We start from the raw sequence: 18,937 nt of genomic DNA, 5'->3' as shown, positions 1-18,937 counted from the left end.
CCTCCTTATCCCAGGGTACCCCCATCGGTAGATCAGTGACTCTGCTAATGAGCTGTGGGGTGAGTCTTAGGGTCAATCCTCTGAAGTTCATAGTGGCTAGTGTCTTCGATTTCGGCTTCAGGGACCTTAGGAATTCTTCTGTAATTTCATCATCGTGACCTTGAAGTCTGTCATAGAATGTCATCCAGTGTGCACGGGAAAATAAGTCTACCACCTCAGGGGTTTCTCGGAGTTTCTGGGAGTCCGAGGTTCCTTTCGGATAAACCCTCCTGGCATGGTGGAAAAGACTCTGTTTTTGCTTGCGCTTTGAGCAGAAAGGGAATTCTAGATGTGTTTCCTTCTCAGAGCCTTAAAATGGTGTCTGCAGGCCTCTCCGTATCAATTCCTCTGTTTTGAAACCTGACTGCTCGTATACAGAAGGACGACTCAGGAATTTTTCTAAATAGAGTGTAGGGCTATGTTTCCAACATACACACAATCATATAAAATTCACAGTTTCTCCACCGGTTAGCCTTGACAGTGTCTCACTTCTCTACAGGAGGAATTTAACTCAGGACTTCGTAGAGAAAATCTTGGACACAAACCACGAAGACAATTTCATGCAACGATAAGTAAACTGCTTTTGCAGACAGACTTGCTTTTAAATTTCTCTACCCCAACACGTAGAATTCACCACCTTTTGAACTATTTTGCATGGGAAAGGTATGTTCGGGCCTACCTCTCTGAGAATTGCCACCCTCGACGTGAACAGTCCAAGCTTCTTCGTAATGCCGGGCTTCCTGTAGCGCACCTTCTTGTAGAAAGCTTTCCCGGCTTCTAGAGGACGTTATGGTGGTTCTGGATGAGTCTGAGCTGCGGAAGGACGTTGGAACAGACCGAGAAGCTTGGGCTAACAACTTGTAGAGGAGGAGGACGCGTACTCGGCTGCAAAAACAGTTGCAAGTGCGAATGAAAACAGTTTACCGTGAGTTATTCGATCGGCCAATTTGAAATGCTATGGAATTCATGGCGCGGGGGTGAGCTGTCCAGGCCGATCCGTTGGCCGATGTCACAGCCATCATGCCTCGGCGTGTCTCTGACCGCCGAATCCTTCCCTCTGCATTCATCGCCGCCATTTCTGTCATACTGCCGATTCTCCCCGACTGGACACTTCCCACGTGTCAACTGCCCGTCTTTTTGGCATAACCAAGCCCATTCGGATCCTACGAGGCCATCTGACTGGCTGTGGGTGGCCAGTTGACTGGCCACCAACCTTTTTCAATCCGCCCATTCTCACAGTCATGCAAATTTTAGAGTATAGTTCATGTAATTCGACGAATAAGGTTAGGCACTTACCTGTGCGGCCATGGACGTTTTTTTCAGGCTTCAGGACGAGGAATGCTGGATTTGCTTGCTGCTGCTTCATGAATGGGTGCTGGAGCTCCTCTTCCATTAGCTGATGCTGGTTCCAAGACCTTGAGACCCGACCCTCTGGTGGTGAATGCTGCATGCACTGGCTTCGTTTGATGTGAGCTGCTGGCGTCTCCATGGTATGTGCCCCAGCCGGATCAGCTGCTACAGGATTCCTGTAGGACATCCTGTAGCCGTTTCTCCTCCTGGGGTGCATGCTGAAACAAACAAAGTTGCATTCACGGATGAAGGGTCCTGAGGGTGCCTTGACAGGTAAAGTGTGTGGGCCTCTGCATGCTTTATTTTTCACAAAAAAACTTGTTTTTATCTGAGAAAACAGGGTTCTGGTATGACTGTGCAGGTATATTCAACCAGATGGTGGCGATGGTGGTGAAAGGAGATGAAACAAGTGGAGGATGGAAGAAAAGAGTGGTTGCATGCCCCCTCAACAGACTTCAAGCTTCAGATTCCTCTCCATAATCGATTCTGGCCTGCCCAAAGGCTCTACAGGATGTTTCTGGTAGAAATACAGAACTTCCTGTAGAAAGTCTTGTACCTTCCTGTAGAAGGTTGAACCATGATCAAATTGTGTCCGAACCCTGAAAAAAATGAGTGTTCATGGAGGGAGTGGATGTGAGAATGCTTGGTAACTTGGTAGGGACCCTTGTCCTTGTGTTGGCAGGCCCCCTTTTTGCATTGTGTTCCTGCAACCTGCAACAATTTCCAGGGATTAAAATTGTTCTGTTTCTTCCTTCTTTTTCTTTTTCTCTATCTTTTTTTTTTTATATTTATTTATTTATTTTTTATTTTTAAGAGACAGCAGGGGCACCTCAATGAGGTTTTCACCCCTACTATCTTCCTTGGGCACCTCAGAGAGGTTTTCACCCAAGGATCTTTTTAATTGTATTTTTCCTTTTTTTTTTTATATGATGATGCTCAGGGTGTGGCAAAAATAGAGGCAGAACCCTTCTCTATTACTAGCACTGATTTTTCCATAGTGTCAATGAACTCTTGCCTCGAAAGGGGTTTCCTGTAGATCTTTAGTCGATGCCCATTGACGAGCATGGGGATGGCTTCTTCATCAATGGTCCGGATAAGGACGGAACCATTGTCATTGCACTTCTCCACTGCATATGGTCCTAGCCATCTTGTCCTCAGCTTCCCTTTGAAATCCTTATGTCTGGAATCATATAGCAGTGCCCAATCTCCCGGCTGGAAGTGTTTGTCATTAAGGTACCGGTCATGCCATATCTTCCTCTGAAGTTGAACCACTTCTGAGTGGAGGAGGACCTGCATTCGGTGTTCATCTAACCCATTCAGCTGCAATAACCTTTGGGCCTGCATTCGGTGTTCATCTAACCCATTCAGCTGCAATAACCTTTCTCGTTGAGCATGGCTGAGATCTAGGTCCAGCTGAGCTGCCATCCTCAATGTGTTGTACTCGAACTCGATTGACAGCAAAGCTCTCTTCCCATAGACCAACTCATAAGGTGTGAAACTGGTTGTGGTCTTCCAAGTGGTGTTGTAGGCCCAAGTGGCCTCAACCAGACGATCTGCCCAATCCTTTCTGCTGCTGCTCACCACCTTAGTCAAAATCCCTTCCAATGCTCTATTGGTGACTTCCACCTACCCATTTGCTTGAGGATGATATGGGGTGGAAGTCCTATGCTTGACCTTGTGATGAGCGAGCAAGTCTTCAATCAAGTTGGAGGTGAATTGGCTTCCTTGATCGGTGACTAACTCTCTTGGGTAGCCAAATTTGTAGAAGATGTTTTCTCTTAAAAATTCAGCCACCTTTTCTTCTGTTGCTGCTTTGATTTCCTTGGTTTCTGCCCACTTTTTCAGATAGTCTGTGCACACAATGATGTAAGACTTTTGCCTTGAAGGAGGGTTGATAGGACCCACAAAATCCATACCCCACTTCTCAAATGGCTCAAGGGTCACTTGAGGTTGGAGAGGCATTTCGTCCCTTGGAGTCGGTTTCCCCATCCTTTGGCATCGGTCACATTGGCTGATATATCTTCTGACATCTTGATGAAGAGTGGGCCAATAGTAGCCTGCCTGTAGAATTTTGAAGGCAGTCCTCTTGGCTGCAAAATGTCCTCCACAGGGCCCATCGTGACAGGTTAGGAGGATGTCAAAGACTTCCTCCTCCCTTACACAACGCCTTAAGATCTGATCGGGGCCAAGTTTGAACAGGTTGCCCCCGATCCAAGTGAATGAGGCACTCTTCCTCACGATTCTGCTCTTCTCCTTTGAGGATAGATGCGGAGGGAACTGTGCTGAGACCAGGTAGTTTGCTATATCAACAAACCATGGAGAGAGTACTGAGATAGCAAACAGATGTTCATCTGGCATCTGGTCATCCACTATTCTTTCTGTCATCTGGTCATCCACTGTTCAGTCATCAGGAATTCACATTTTTCAAGGCTGAGGGACAGGTTCATCTCAATGCACTTGCTTAAAACTTTTCCCAGGTTGGACAAGGCTTCTTGGAAGCTCGACCCGTAAGGAGTAAAGTCATCCATATAGATTTCCACCGAATCATGAACCAACTCGGCAAAGATGCTCAATACAGCTCTCTGGAAAGTGGCAAGGGCATTGCATAGCCCAAAGGGAAGGACTCGGTAGGAAAAGGTACCCCATGGACAAGTGAAGGTGGTCTTATCTTGGTCCTCCGGGCTGATTTGGATTTGATTGTACCTGTTGAACCCATCTAGGAAAGAGAAAAACTTCTTTCTTACCAGTCCATCCAACACTTGATCTATGAAAGGCAAAGGGAAGTGGTCTTTCTTGGTGGCTTTGTTAAGTTATCTGTAGTCCACACAGATTCTCCACTTCCCATTTTTCTTGGGTACCAACACCAGAGGGGAAACCCATTCGCTGTCCGAGATGGGGTAGATGAATCCTGCATCCAACAATTTTTGCACTTCGTCTTTAACAATGTCCTTAAGGGCTGGATTCATTCTCCTCTGAGGTTGCCTGACTGGTTTGCAGTCCTCCTTAATGTAAATATGATGGGTACAGACCAAGGGATGGATTCCTTTCATTTCCTTGTAGCTCCAGGCAAAAGCCTCCAAATGGCGGGTCAAGAGGCTACATAGCTCCTTTTCCTGAGAGGGAGAGAGAGAGGAGCTGATCTTTAAAGTTCTTTCAGGGCCAAACTCCACATTCTTAACTCTGGGAGTGGTCGGATCAGTCACACATAGGTCCACTAAAGCACTGGCTTGGGTATCTTCCACCAACTCTTCCAAGGATAGCGCACCGGGGGAAGGATTTTGGATCAAGTTTTCAATCAAATCATCCTCAGTTTGAGGACCTCCCCTGGTGGCCTCCACTATGCATAATGGTGTAGAGTAGACCTCATCCTCATCTCCTTCTTCCAACCAGAGGGGTAAGTCATGTTCTAGCAGAGGTTGGGCAGGAGGGTATAAGACCAGTTGTTTGGACATAGGCCCATTTTTGATGGTCATGCTTCCTGCTCGACAGCTGATGTAAGCATCCACAGTAGCTAGCCAAGGCCTTCCAAAAATGAGGGGATATCCAGTGAGTTTTTCCTTTGGCTGAAGGACCAAGAAGTCCGCAGGGTACTCCCAGGAGTCAACAGAGACCAAGACATCTTCCACAATCCTTCGGGAGTCACAGTGGAGCAGTCTGCCAATTGCAGTACTGTCGAGGTCTTCGTTAAGGAAATCTAAAGGTTGAGCTTAAGCATGGTGTCCCTGGTCATCACATTAATGGCGGCCCCTAGATCAATCAAGGTGTGGGGTATGATGGTGCCATTGATGTGAACATCAACTACAGGACTCCCAGGGTCCAAATACTTTGGACAGATTACTTGCCCCAACATAAGATCGGACAGTTGTCCTATGACATTGATAGTTGAGGCATCTCTCTTTCGCTTGCCTGGGTGCCTGAAACACTTCTCCTTAATCAGTTTATTGTATATTGGTACATCTTTTATGGCCTGGAGAAGTGGTATTTTCACACACAACTGCTTGAGTTCTCCCAGAAGCTCAGTCTCTTCTGGGTTGGGTTGTGTGGTTACTGTGAGTCGCTCAGGAAAGGGTGGAATGGCTTGGGGTTCACTTTCCTATTTCTCTTCCTCCTCCTCTAGGGGAGGAGGTTGGCGCTCTGGAAGGACCTTCCCAGATCACAGGTTGATATCCTGGATCTCCACAGCATAGGTAGGGCATGTTGTCTCCCCAGTATATACCTGCTGGGTCTGTCTGTTGTTGGGGTTCAGGTTCGGTTGAGCAGGCATCTGGGGTTGTCTTGGAGGAGCAGGAGGTAATGGTTGTGGTTGAGCCGATGGTGGAGGCAAAATGGCGGGAGGAGTGTTTTACTGGGGCCTCCACCTTGGTTGAGGTGCATTCCACTGAGGTTGTGGCCGGGCATGTGAGTGAAACGAATGAGGAGGAAGTTGAGTATGGTATGGAGATGGATAAGACCACGGAGGAGGTGCGGACCAGGAAAGATGAGCAGGGGGGCCCCAAGAAGGTATCTGAGTGAATTGGTTGGGGTTATAATAAGCTTGGGATGTCCCTTGCATCCCCTACTGGTAAGGTTTGGGCCCATGTGGCCTCCTTTGGTTGAGGAAGTAGAGAGGTTCAGTTGCCGCCTCAGTCCCTAGGTACATGGCTTTAAATCCAGGCAAGGTAGGGCATTGGTTGGTGGGGTGGTCTTCCTCACAAACGAAACATACCTCTACTGAGTGCAATGGGCACTCATTCTTAGGATGCTTCCTCGTGCATCTAGGACAAAAAATGGCCAAAGCCCTCTCAGCTTCCTCTTTCTTTTGCTGAATTCGGAAGGTATCAAGTTGCATGGAAATAGTCTGTCTCATCTCACTCTTGAGGTCTTCCATCTGGTTAGCAAACTCATGCTTGGAGAAGGTGGTACTAGCTGAAAGTGGATTCCCCCTACCTCTCTTCCGGGCCGCCCTAGAATGGTTTCTAAACACGGTCTTTATGTCCTCATAAGGTAGTTGGTAGATGTCCCCTCCAGCCAGCATGTGAAGGGTGTCCAGAAGGTCTTCAGGGACTCCTCGGAGCAGAACCAGCTTTAGAGATTTCAGGTCAAGTGTGCACCTGGCCCATTTATAACTAAGTTGGAACCTTTCCTCGTAATCTTCTAAAGACTTATCGCTTCCCATGGTCATCCGAAAGATTTCTCCCTTGGTTTCCTTGGACCTATAGTAGTCCCGGTATTTGGCATTGAAAGCTTGCTGCATCTGAGCCCAAGTGGTGATACTGTTTCCAGGTAACCCCATGAACCAGCGTAATGCTGCATCCTTGAGGGTAGAGGGAAAGAGTTTCAACTTTTGTTCGTCCTCAGCATAGTCATAAGTTTGACAAAGGACAACAAACTCAAACAGGAAGGTATCAGGGTCTTCAGTAGTTAATCCATGGAAGTGAGGTAAAGCTGAGGGACTTATGTTTTTCATTTTCATGTCTCCATTGGTCTCCCGGATGGGAAAGGCACCTTCTATTCTCTCATCTTCTCTTCTACCGTTTCGGTTTTTAGCCATGGCTTCAGATGGAGTGTTCTCTAACTCTTCTTCTGTTATAGGATCTTCGTATATCTCAGGAAGTTCACCTATAGGTTCTTCTGGCTCACTGTCACCAGAGAAGAGAGAAGGTTGACTCAGTGATGTGGTGGGGGTGTTGGGTAAGAATTTGCCGGTTTTATCTCTGTTCCTACGAGGCATGAAATGGAAAGACTTTTGATTGCTTTTGTTTTTTTTTCTCTGCTTGTACCTGCAAAACTGAAACAGATGGAATGGCAACTAACTAGAATCTATCTTGCAGAAATGAAAATGCGGAATTGAAATGAAAGTAGGAAAGGACTAATCTACTCTGCTGAAATCAAATTGCGAGAAGGAAATACTAGACTATGCTTGCAAAATTGAAATTCTATTTTACGCTTGCAGAATTGAAAGTCTAATCTATGAAAGCAGGAAATGTCTACTTTACTTTTGCAGAAATGAAATTGCAGAATGGAAATGAAATAAACTACTTAGTAGAAAGCGAGAGTAGAAAAATAGAAGAAAAGTAGCAATCACAAATACTCTGACACTTCCCTGGCAATGGCGCCAAAAATATGGTGGGCTCTAGTATTGTAGCAATAATGCTGCAACTCCTGGGACTCTTGTATTTACTTTTATCAACCCGGTAGTTCGTAACAAACTTGGAAGCGACAGTGTTGTATGCACAAGTACTAGCTCTTGCCGCAACTGTCACTTGGTCAGCTGGCACAAGTCTGCTAGGAACTTAAGCCAACTTCTATGAGCTCTTAGAAGAAGATTTTTAATTGATGGATGAAAGCTAACTTGAAGGAAGCTAATCTAATTGCGAAAAGAGATTGAAAAACTGAAAGAAAACGCAAACCCTAGCAAACCCTAATTCTACTAGCTAGTCCTACTGATGCAAAGGAGAGAATGCAAACTACTGGAAGGGATGCCATTACTTCTATGAAGGTAAAATACATGTGTCTAGACTACCTCTATCTGAAGAAAACATCCTTTTGTATTTTTGGTTAAGTCGTCAGTTTCATCATGCATATGCTTTCACTGTTCTTTGACTGTGCAGGGGTGGATCAAGGAGGAGAAATGCTTGGAAGAGTTCGGGAAGGTTCAGAGAGGGTCTAAGAAGTCCCTAACACCCTTCTAGAGAGTCTCACAAAGTTTGGCTATCAAGAAACCTCATTTGTGAGCTTCTACAGGAAGTCTGCAGGGGTTCTACAGGATGTTCAGGGATTTCTACAGGATGTTCAGAAATTTCTACAGGATGTTTAAAAATTGGATTTTGGAGGATGGGTGAGTGAGGGAAGATGCATGAATGGATATGGAGGTAGGATAGGGGTCTGAAGTGGCCCAGGGACTGGTGGATGGAGTGGTGAGAAGATGTAGATGGCTAAGTTGGCTCGAGGAAGGCTGAAACAATGAATGCACAAAAAGGTAAGGTTACGTGGGAAAGAGGACAGATGTGAGATGAGGAACCTAGCTAGGAGATGGAGCAGATGGCTCTGGTGAAGCTTAGGTGGATGAAAGAGTGGTAGAGATGCTCTGCACTGCATACATTCAACTGAATCAACAAAGTCTTGCAAGTAATCAAAGTCCTAGCTAATCTAATCTATCTAACAATAAAGTGAATGAACAACAGCTTTATTTGGAAGAGAACCATGTATATCAAAGATGCAATGAAACATTTCAGAGATCTGAACACATAACCAACTTCTGCAAATGAAAATAGTACACTAAGGATTGCATGGTTAAGCAAACTAGTGTTTTTGTTTGGGATAGCACGGTTACTTCAATTCCAGCCCCTGATCCAATAAGGAAGAGGTGAAACCAAAAGTGTTTGTTGACCCTTTTTTGGAGCTTTTTTCTGTTATTATCCTACCAATCTATTCTAAACATCTAAAGCATTCTATTCATAAACAATGACCTAGTTAATCAACACAACTTAATCTGCTTAACAGAAATACGTTTGCAAATGCACAAAAGGAAAACAACGATGCTCAAAGGAAAGATAATAGTACATAGAGGAGGCCCTAGGCTCTCAGGTTGGGCCCAACCCTGAGAGCTACTGCTCCTATAGAAAACTCAGAGTTGATATGAAATAGGATTGCTTATCATTATCAAAAAATAGTCATCGTCAAGAGTTATGCCAAAATGGCTACAAGAGAACGAGTTAAAGCTGACAGCACTGTAGTGGAGAAAAATGAAATGGCTTCCAAAAGTCCTTTTCGAAGGCTAAGGCCTTATCATTTATACACCACGAGGGCCCTAACATGCCTCCTAAATCTGGGGGACTTGGCTGTCCAACTGTTAGTAGACAGTGCCTTCTCCAAAATCCTCTTGGCTGCCTTCAAGATCCAGTTTTGGTGGCCTGTGGGCTCAGAGTTTGGGGGTGAATATCCCGAGGAAGGGCTATTTAATGTCATAGACAACCCCCCCCTACGAATCCTCACCTCAAACTCGGCTGTCTTCTAGCCCATGGTTGCTCGGTTTTGCTCCAACACGTGTCAAAAAACCTGAAATAAGCACGTGTTAACCACCTAGGAAGAGTGACCACCCTTATTCGTACAAATGACATAAACATACTAAAAAATAATGCATAAGCTATGATAAATGGAGGATTGAACAAGGACTGAACAAGGATAACTAGGCAAAATGAGCCCAATAAGTTACCCAATTTGGGGCTCATCACCAGGACAGTGCATAGCTAGCAGGCTGCAGCAATGTGAGAGGCACAAGTGTTTTGCACAGTTCTAGGTGGCACAAAGAGGTGTGCAATGGTGTGAGATGCATGAAGATGTTGCAGTAGCGCAGATGTCAGAGAGGGAGCACTTGTCAGCAGCAGGTAGATCTTCAGCATCAGAGTATGTTCCTAGCCCAATAGAGTGGTCAGTTGGGAGTGTTTTTGTTCCAAGTGTTATTGGAGCAAGTCGACAGGGTAGATGTGTTGCATGCAGAACATTCCAAAGTTACAGGATTGGGTTCAAGAGAAAGCCTTTCTTGTTGAGAGGGAGTGTTGAAAAATGTGCAACAAGAAATGTTAAATTTAGAATGTGCTAAAAATAGAACTGCTAAAAATAGCATGTCTAAAAATAACAGTTTGGCTAGTGAGGTCGTTGGCCACATTGGGTGAGAGGTGAAACTGCTAAAAATAGAAAGTTCTAAAAAATAGAATTTCTAGGTCCCTTCCTATTTATAGCAGTCCCTAGTCTATCTATAGGAAGTAAAATTAATTTTGGTCTTAACAACAGTTGGAAATATTAATTAATTAATTTAGTTGAGTTAATTAGTTAAGGAAATTCGAATTTGAAGTCTTTGCGAGCATGCACATGAGTTGTCCCACTGATTGAGTAATTTATCCTTAATTTCCTCCACTGATTGAGGGAATAAATATGAGTTCTATAATGAGAGAATTAGTTGACTTAGTTCTAACTAGTCAAGTCAAGTTAGATTATTTTAACAAGTTGTTAAAATAATAAAATATAGTTTGTTAATGCTTGCATGCAGGTGACAACTATTATTTTAGATAACTGAGGATTCACTCATGGATAATTGTTGCATGTCAGTTCTGTTAAAGACCCAGTTGAGATTAGATGTGGGACACTGTACTATCATATGCTTAACTATCTCTAGTAAGTAGTTTTTGCATGGTTGAGGAACTAGTGTCCTCAAGGATTACGTTGTTGGACCATTGGTTATTTTGGTATGTTTGGAATTAATAGCATATGCTTTTGCTATTATTTCCTAAGAAAACTACAAAAGGACCATAGGTAAAGCTTATATAAATAGGGCTTGGTTGGTTCATGAGACATATCTTCATATCTTCATAGTTCATTGAGAACTGGATTGCTTGAGTGCTGATTCTTTTTGTATTGTGAAGAGGATTTTCACTTGATTGATAATACATGGTTGGGGTTTTATGCTGGTGCTTTCTCCTGGATATATCTTGTGTTATGTGTGATTATTTCTCTTGATCAGTTATGCATGTTTCTACTTGATGTTGCTCATGAATTCGATTATGCTTCCGCTTAATGTTTTGTAGAAGTAGAACAAGTATTATGCTTTAGGACATTGCATATATCAGTTTGTTCTACAAGTGAAATTTCTATAGGGTGGATATGAACTCTACAATTTGCATCTTGGGGTACCCACTTGGCAAGGTCTTGGGCATCCGGTTGGATGCATCTAGTCTCTCCAATTCGTAGCCTCTTAGGTGTACACTTGGCGACCTCTAGGGAGTCCACTAGGTGCATCTGGGCTCGTCACTTGGTAGCCTCTTAGGTGCCCACTTGGCAGAATCTTGAGCATACAGGTTCTAGTCTATATGCATCCATTTCATAACCTCACGGATGTCCACTTGGGTGCATCTGGCCTCTCCACTTGGTAGCTTAGATTCCAATTGGGTGCATATGTGCTCTCCACTTGGAAGCCTGTGGGGCATCCACTTGGGTGCATCTGGGATCTCCACTTGGCAACCTCTTGTGCATACACTTTAGTCTCTCCATTTGGAAGTGTCCATGTGTGCATTTAGCAACGTATCAAGTGTCCACTTGGTAGCCTCTCGAACGTCCACATAGTAGCGTGCACATCCACTTGGAAACTTCTCAAATGTTAACTTGGTAGCCTCTTGGGCGTCCACTTGCTAGCTTCTTGGGCATTCACCTAGGTGCATCGGGGCTCTCGACTTTGACCTCTTAGGCAACCTCGAGTTTTCACTTGGGTGCATCAGGCTCTCCACTTGGTAGCCTCACAGACATCAACTTGACAAACTATCTAGTATCCACTTGGCAGTCTCTAAATTGTCCGCATGGCAACCTCTCAATCATCCACTTAGGTGCATTTTCCTCTCCACTTGGAAACCTTGTGGGAGCCCACTTCGACACATCTTGGCATCCACTTGGGTGCATGTTGGTTCTCCACTTGGCAGCTACATGGGCATCCACTTGGGCATATCGTGGTTCTCCACTTGGGCATATCATGGTTCTCCACTTGGTAGCCTTAAGAGAATCCACTTAGGCGATCATTGGCTCTCCACTTGTCAGCTTCATGGGCATTCACTTGGGTGAATCTTGGCTCTTCATGTGGTAGCCTAAGTGCACCCACCGAGCCATCATGCCCATGGAAATAAGCCGACTCTCCATTATTCCTTATTATTTCAAGAGCCAAAATCTAGGGCTTTTCAATTCTCCATAATGAATCTGCCATCACCGAATATAGACCTAGTTGATTAAGTTTACCTAGTTGTGCTAGGTGACTCATCCTATGAAACCAACATCCCTTTACAATGTTCTAGATAAAAATAAGGATGTTAATTAGAACCAAAAGGTGCACTATTCTAGATATAAACATGGATGTTAAAATGAACCAATAGGCCACATTGTTTTGTCAAGTTAGGTTAGCGGTGAATCTTACATACAGTGAAATTGTAAGGATCTCCCTGGCATGGATCAATCACAAGATTCCCAATGAAGCTCCAAAGAGAATTAGGTTGATAAGCCATTGGTTTTATCCTGTTCAAATCATCTATGTGAAACATGGAGGATCTAGTCAGAAGACCAAAGGCCGAACATCGCACTTATGGGTCCATGAAATACTTCAAAACTCTACAAATATCCCAATCGATTTAGATTTCTAACCACAATATGTAAATCTACCTGTATAGGATGAATATATTGTACAGGATGAATATGTTGTACATGGTACAACACCCCAACACTTTTTGGCTCTCTCCATCGATCAATGCGAGTTTGAATATAGCTATTCACTTGCCTAAGGCTTGGGTAATTCGCAGGTAAAGGACTTGGATTTTGCAACAAATACCCGGGGAAATCCTTCGTAGTTGTCTTCAACAAAATATAGATGAATTGATAAGACCTAAAGCTAGTAGTAACCTGTAGTGGAGTAGTTTCTTGAACTCCTCACAATCATGCGTTGGGAACCTCTACATGAGCCCCTTTTACTATAGGTCAAGTGGAGCCTATCTACTTGGGGATGCACTACATGAATGAGGCCCTGCACTAATTAGAGAATTCATTGAAACAACATTACCTAATCTGGGGAGGTTAAAGAAGCAACGACGTCTTGTCAGTTGTACAGGTGGCACATGCTACTTAGAACTTGGTGGTTTTTTGGTTCGTCCACTTGGCCATATCTCTTGCTTGGTGACGTGAGGGTAGTCACTTGGCGATATCACCTTCATGATGGCATGACATTCATCCACTTGGTGGTGGGACACCCATCCTCTTAGGAAGTGTTTGGCAACATGACAATGTCAGTAGAAAACGTGACAACTTTTAGCCGTGTGGCACTACGCTTTGAGTTAACAATGATTCTAGAAGTTGTGTAACACTTGGTCACATGGAAGCCTTTGACGTGACCACACATGTATCTTCGTAAATGGATATCTACAATGTCTACCATGAGATGAATAATGCCATTAGGAATGGTCTCACTTGGCGCATTAAAGCAGACACATCAGTACGCATTGGCTTAGACCCATGGATTGGTTGTGGTAATATGTATTGCCTTCAGCCTGATATCATAAATTCCTTAAAGATAGGGGCATCACCACGATTGGACACATTGCATATTTGGAGAACTCCACTATTTTTATGTAGGCTTAGGCTTGGAAACTAGCAGCCCATCTTGATATCCCTGACTAGTGGCGACAAGAATGGGAGGGATACATCACTGCATTGATAGAATCACATGTTTTCATATCAAATGATGAAGACAAGCTCATCTGGCACCTGCATCTCATGGTTTATACTCCCCCAAGGAAGGATACCTCATCATTCATGCTGCGCACGAACCACCTGCTCTAGAAGGGTGGTGGAGATCTCTTTGCAAACTTAAGGTGCTTCCACAAACCTGACTATTTATGTGGAATGTTATTATGAATAAAATCTCCATTGGGGTAAACCTGATGAAACAATGCCACTATGGCCTGACCTGGTGTGTCATATGCCAACAAGCTGAGGAATTGAATGAGCATCTCCACTTATATGAGGATCAATTTGTTTTTCCTTGTTTTCTCTGAAGCATCTCCACCTATATATATATATATATATATATATATATAATGTTAGATGAGGTGCTCCACCTTTGCCCTAATGATAATTTTAGCATTTCATCTTTATATTTTTTTATATATATTCATTATTTTCCAATTTTATTTCAATGTGTTGATTTTTCAACTTTCTAACAGATCAATTTGTTTTTCCTTGTTTTCTCTAAAGTGTCTTCACCTATATATATATATATATATATATTGTTAATGTTAGATCAGATACTCCACCTTTGCCCTGATGATGAATCATAGTAGAGAATTCGAAACATTAACTCCAAGAAATTATTCAATGTGATCTCTCCAAAAAAATTCTCTTCTAAACATTATAAATTACAGAAGTATAAACTGAAAAATGTTATATGTTATATGATATAAACTAAAAAATGTTATATGATATAGGATATTTGTATCTAACTTTATATATATAAGCATTGGAGGTTTGAGGACAATTAATAGATTGGATGATCCACTTAATCATGAGATTAAGAAAATTGGTATGTTTTTAAGAATAATGGCCATTAGATAATAAATTAAAAAAAAAAACATAATTCAATCCATTTATGTTGGACAACTCTTTTTTTTCACTGCTTAATTTATTTGTAATTCATTCACTCATTTATTACACGCTAGAGAGCGCCGGCTATGTTGTAGAGGCTATATAACTCCTACAAAACCCAGTACATGCGTAGCTGGAGCGCGAACAACATTTTTATTTACATGCCTAGACATGGTAGGCAGTCACTCAGGAGCTACCGCCAATAATGGAATGGCCTACGCACACCCCAATCTATAGCATGGAAGACTGCAGATAAGGTATGACAATTAATTATTGTTCATCCATAATTGGTAACGCTGTTGGAGTGACTTACTAGAGTGGCGTCGAATATCATAGCGGCGGGGTGACTCACGAATGTTGCATCTATCAGGAAGCTCTTCGGCTCTCTCCACCGCCTCCTCTTCTTCTTCCCTTCCGCGCCCTTCGCCACGACGTCGGCGGCGTTGATTAAGTGGTGCACCATCCTGAGAATCGGAATCCTTGAGAATTGGAATCCTTGAAAATCTCTTCAGTCGATGAATCATAGGATTCAAATTGATCTAGTGCTTGCTCTATGGCTTGGCATCGGCAGTGTGGAGACATTCTTTGATTTTCGATGGCTATTCTCTCCAGCCATCCTTAAGTCAATTGTAGATTCCTAGAATATTCCAAAATTCGATAGACATAGACGTGGACATTTTTTTAAACATGCCCATGTCCGTCGTATCCCAAAATATTATCCCAAAATATTTCGAAAATCTCCAATCGACTTAAGCTCACCGCTTCTCTTCAGAGTTGCAAGTAGTAGCAGCAAGCAGAAAATCTCTGTGGGTCACCCGACCGTCCTTACTGTTGCACCACCTCTCCATCCATGACGATGTCTTCATGAGCATCAACAGTGGGGGTGCCCCACTCAACGAGAAGTAGAAGGGCTGCAAATAGAGTCACCCATTTCAGCGTCGACATTGGAGAGGAGAAGACACCCATTCTTCTTCTTTGCTACTTTCAGTGATGGAATACAACTGATCAAAATGTATGAAGAGTTCGTGGGTATTAACTTTGTATTTATGGATGGTGAGGGAAGGGAGGAGAGCGAGCACCGCAACACGAAGAGGAGGAAGAGAGGAACAGTTGCAGTGCATGCAGATTCTCAGTCTCCACGTCCCACTGCAATGCCACCCTAAGAAGGAATGCCTGGTTCTCTCCCTTTCCAATGGCCATGTTTTTCAATTGCAGGCGGAGTACAGGTCACCACAGGGCACTGCGACGTCCCAACAATGTGTCTTACTTCGCATTTTATAGAAATCACCCGAGTCACGAGAAATTTCCCTTTTCCTTGTCATTATTCTTCGTCAACCACGGGACATTACACTCTTGAACCCCAGAATGGAACACGTGAACATGGCCATCCTTAAGTCGATTGCAGATTCTTTAAATATTTGGGAATCCCACGAACATGGGCGTGGTCAATTTTTTGACTGTGCCCATGTCCCTCGGATTCCCGAATATTCAGGGAATCTGCAATTGACTTAAGCTCACCACGTCAACATAACTATTCGTTTCATTTCAAGTTTTTTTTGTTCAATACGAAAAAAACATTATATATTATCATATTGGATCATATACAAATATAGACTTCATCTATCTTTATCAACATAGTTTTATCTGGGAATGCTTTCCCATCCTAAATAAACGAGAAAATATTATATACATCATATGAACACATATGTCTAATATACAACATGGTTCAGAACTAGAAGGGGATAAAAAAAGTAATTTATTTAGTAATGTAGTAAATGTGGATAAACGAAGTATTACAATATTACCATCTATATTTTTTATATCCAATTGTTAATATATTGATTATGTGGCCAGTAGTTTTAGGAAAAAAGAAAAAAATACACAAAATTATACAAAAAAGATAAATACAAGAATTACTTAGGGAATGGAAATTCCCTAATGGCTAGAACATTGTCTTCCAAAATTATTTCAATGTGCATATCACTCAGATTTTCTTGAAGTCCCTTCTTAAAAAGTTCACCAGCTAGTTGATTATGTTCTCCACCTATATGCTTAATTGTAGAGTTTCTGCACTGTGTCCATAGCTTATCAATTCTCCATAACCAACCAATGAGCCTTGGTTGATTGATATTTGCACATCCATTTACATGATCAATAATAATCTTGAACCATAATAAACCCTGTAAGACCATTGCTTCTGCCCTAGTATTTGTGCCACTACTCATATTCCAGTGAATCCTATATTCCAATTCTTTAGATATGACTAACCAAAAACCACAACAACAATTGTTCCTTTGTGCAGCACCATCGAAAAAACCAACTCACAACTTACTTCTTTACGACCATATCATGGGCGCAAGCTTGACGATATGCCAATCAAACACTAAACAAATGCAATGCTCCAAAAGTTGAACATTTATACATCTAGAATATTGTATCCTTGTAGTGAGCTCTTCCAAAATAAGGTTATCCTCTTCCTTGTTAGTCTTGTAAAATAATCCATCATTTGTGTGGATCAGGATTGATATCATTAAGGGCATTAATATAGAGAAAAGTTAATTCAATTTATCTAACTACCATTTCAATATAACATATATATATATTAAAATACAACATATATTTTGAATTAAAATATATATGTATATTAAAATTATCAATCGTGATTTTTTCCTTAATAAACATTATTACATATTTAATCATGCAATTTGAAATTACTAAAAGTATATTTTATAATAAAAAATTACATAGTAAATTTTTCTTAAATAATTTTCATTTTAGACCTTGCTCTCTATTTTACACATTTCTATAAACCTCATCCACCCATGCAATACATTACTTTACAATCAAATGCACATAAAACACATTACTTATCACTCTAATTATCCTCATTTCTCTACCTTTTATAATAAAAATTTACATAGTAAAATCCCCTCGAATAATTTTCATTTTAAACCTTGCACTCTACTTTACACATTCCTATAAACCTCATCCACCCGTACACTCGTACAGTACACTATTTTACAGTCAAAATGCACATAAAACACATTACTTATCACTCAAATTATCTTAGTGTCTCTATTTTTATAATAAAAAATTACATAATAAACTCCCCTCAAATCATTCTCATTTTAGATCTTACCCTCTACTTTACACATTCCTATAAACCTCATCCACCAATACATACACTACTTTACAATAAGAATGCCCATAAAACACATTACTTATCACTCTAATTATCCTCATTTCTCTACAAATAAACTCAACAAACAGCATCATCTTCTTTCTTATAGAACCTTCTTCTTAATCATCATCCTTAATGCTTCTTTTCTTTGTTTTTCTTACACATTGCGTGCATGATATATTACCCTTTTGAAATAAAAATATGCACATAAAAATCATATAGTGAAATTTAAAATGGTCTCTCATTATGTTTGAAAATGTAAGAATGGAAAAAAAACCAATCTTTAACTTGGAGGGAGTATTTCACTTACTTTTACAATAAATTTGATCACAATATTAAAATATGAATAGTAGGAAAGTGATGCTATTATATATATATATATAATCTATGTATAATTATGTGAATTCAATTTTTTTTAATAATTATATGTTAATTTTTATAAAATATATAATGTATATATTTATATGCATTAACCAGTTTAATGATTAATTTTTTCAACAAAAATTTGAAATTAAAAGAACACATTATTATAATATAAATATAATTTTACAAATTTTATATATTAATTTGATACATTTTTAAAAATGATAAACACTAGTGTATTTAAAAAAAAAATCCTTGCATTAGTGCACCATACAATAGGTATAATATTTTTTTATTTAAAACGCCTAACCCTTTTATTAAGATATGGGCTATGCGTTAATTTAGTTCATATTTAATTTTGGAAAAAAAATAATAATTACACATCTTGTTTACATCATGTTTTACCACATCTTGCTTCTCAACATCATGGGAGTAGGTTCGAGAATCGACGATATCTTGTATGTTCTCATTATAAATTTCCACATATCTTGTATGTTCTCATTATAAATTTCCAACATTGATTCCTATATTTTAAAATTCCATCCTTGGGTGTGAAGAGTTTGACTAGAATTAAATATTTGTTTTAATACGGTATAAGGCCCTTATGATGAGCCTTGCCAAACTAACCAAGTATAGGCATAGTATATGTTTTCTCAGATCCCATCTATAGCAAATGATATCTTCTTTCTCTTTTTGTTTCACTAGGTTAAGTAATTTGCATTTCATATTTGGTTGTTAAGGTAACATCTGTAGCAACTTATATCTTCATTCGGTTTTTTTTATATCCTAGTTTCCAAGTTCTTATTCATTTATTTCTGCTAATTTTCTTTTGCTACTTGTATTTTATTTTTTCTTATT

At 41.0% G+C, this 18,937-nt stretch overlaps 1 pseudogene; it reads right to left on the bottom strand.

The window, feature by feature from the left end:
• Nucleotides 1-14,721: 14,721 nt before the first annotated feature.
• LOC149202202 (2S albumin seed storage protein PINP1-like) lies at nt 14,722-15,507 on the bottom strand (annotated as a pseudogene).
• Between the last annotated feature and the right edge of the window lie 3,430 nt (nt 15,508-18,937).

This window comes from Pinus tabuliformis, chromosome 2_1 (genome assembly GCF_031772625.1).
Source record: "Pinus tabuliformis cultivar Carrire ecotype Pingquan chromosome 2_1, CPIR1, whole genome shotgun sequence".
Classification (NCBI taxonomy): Eukaryota; Viridiplantae; Streptophyta; class Pinopsida; order Pinales; family Pinaceae; genus Pinus; species Pinus tabuliformis.
Note: the sequence above shows the minus strand (reverse complement) of the source record. Positions and strands in the feature narration are given on the sequence as shown.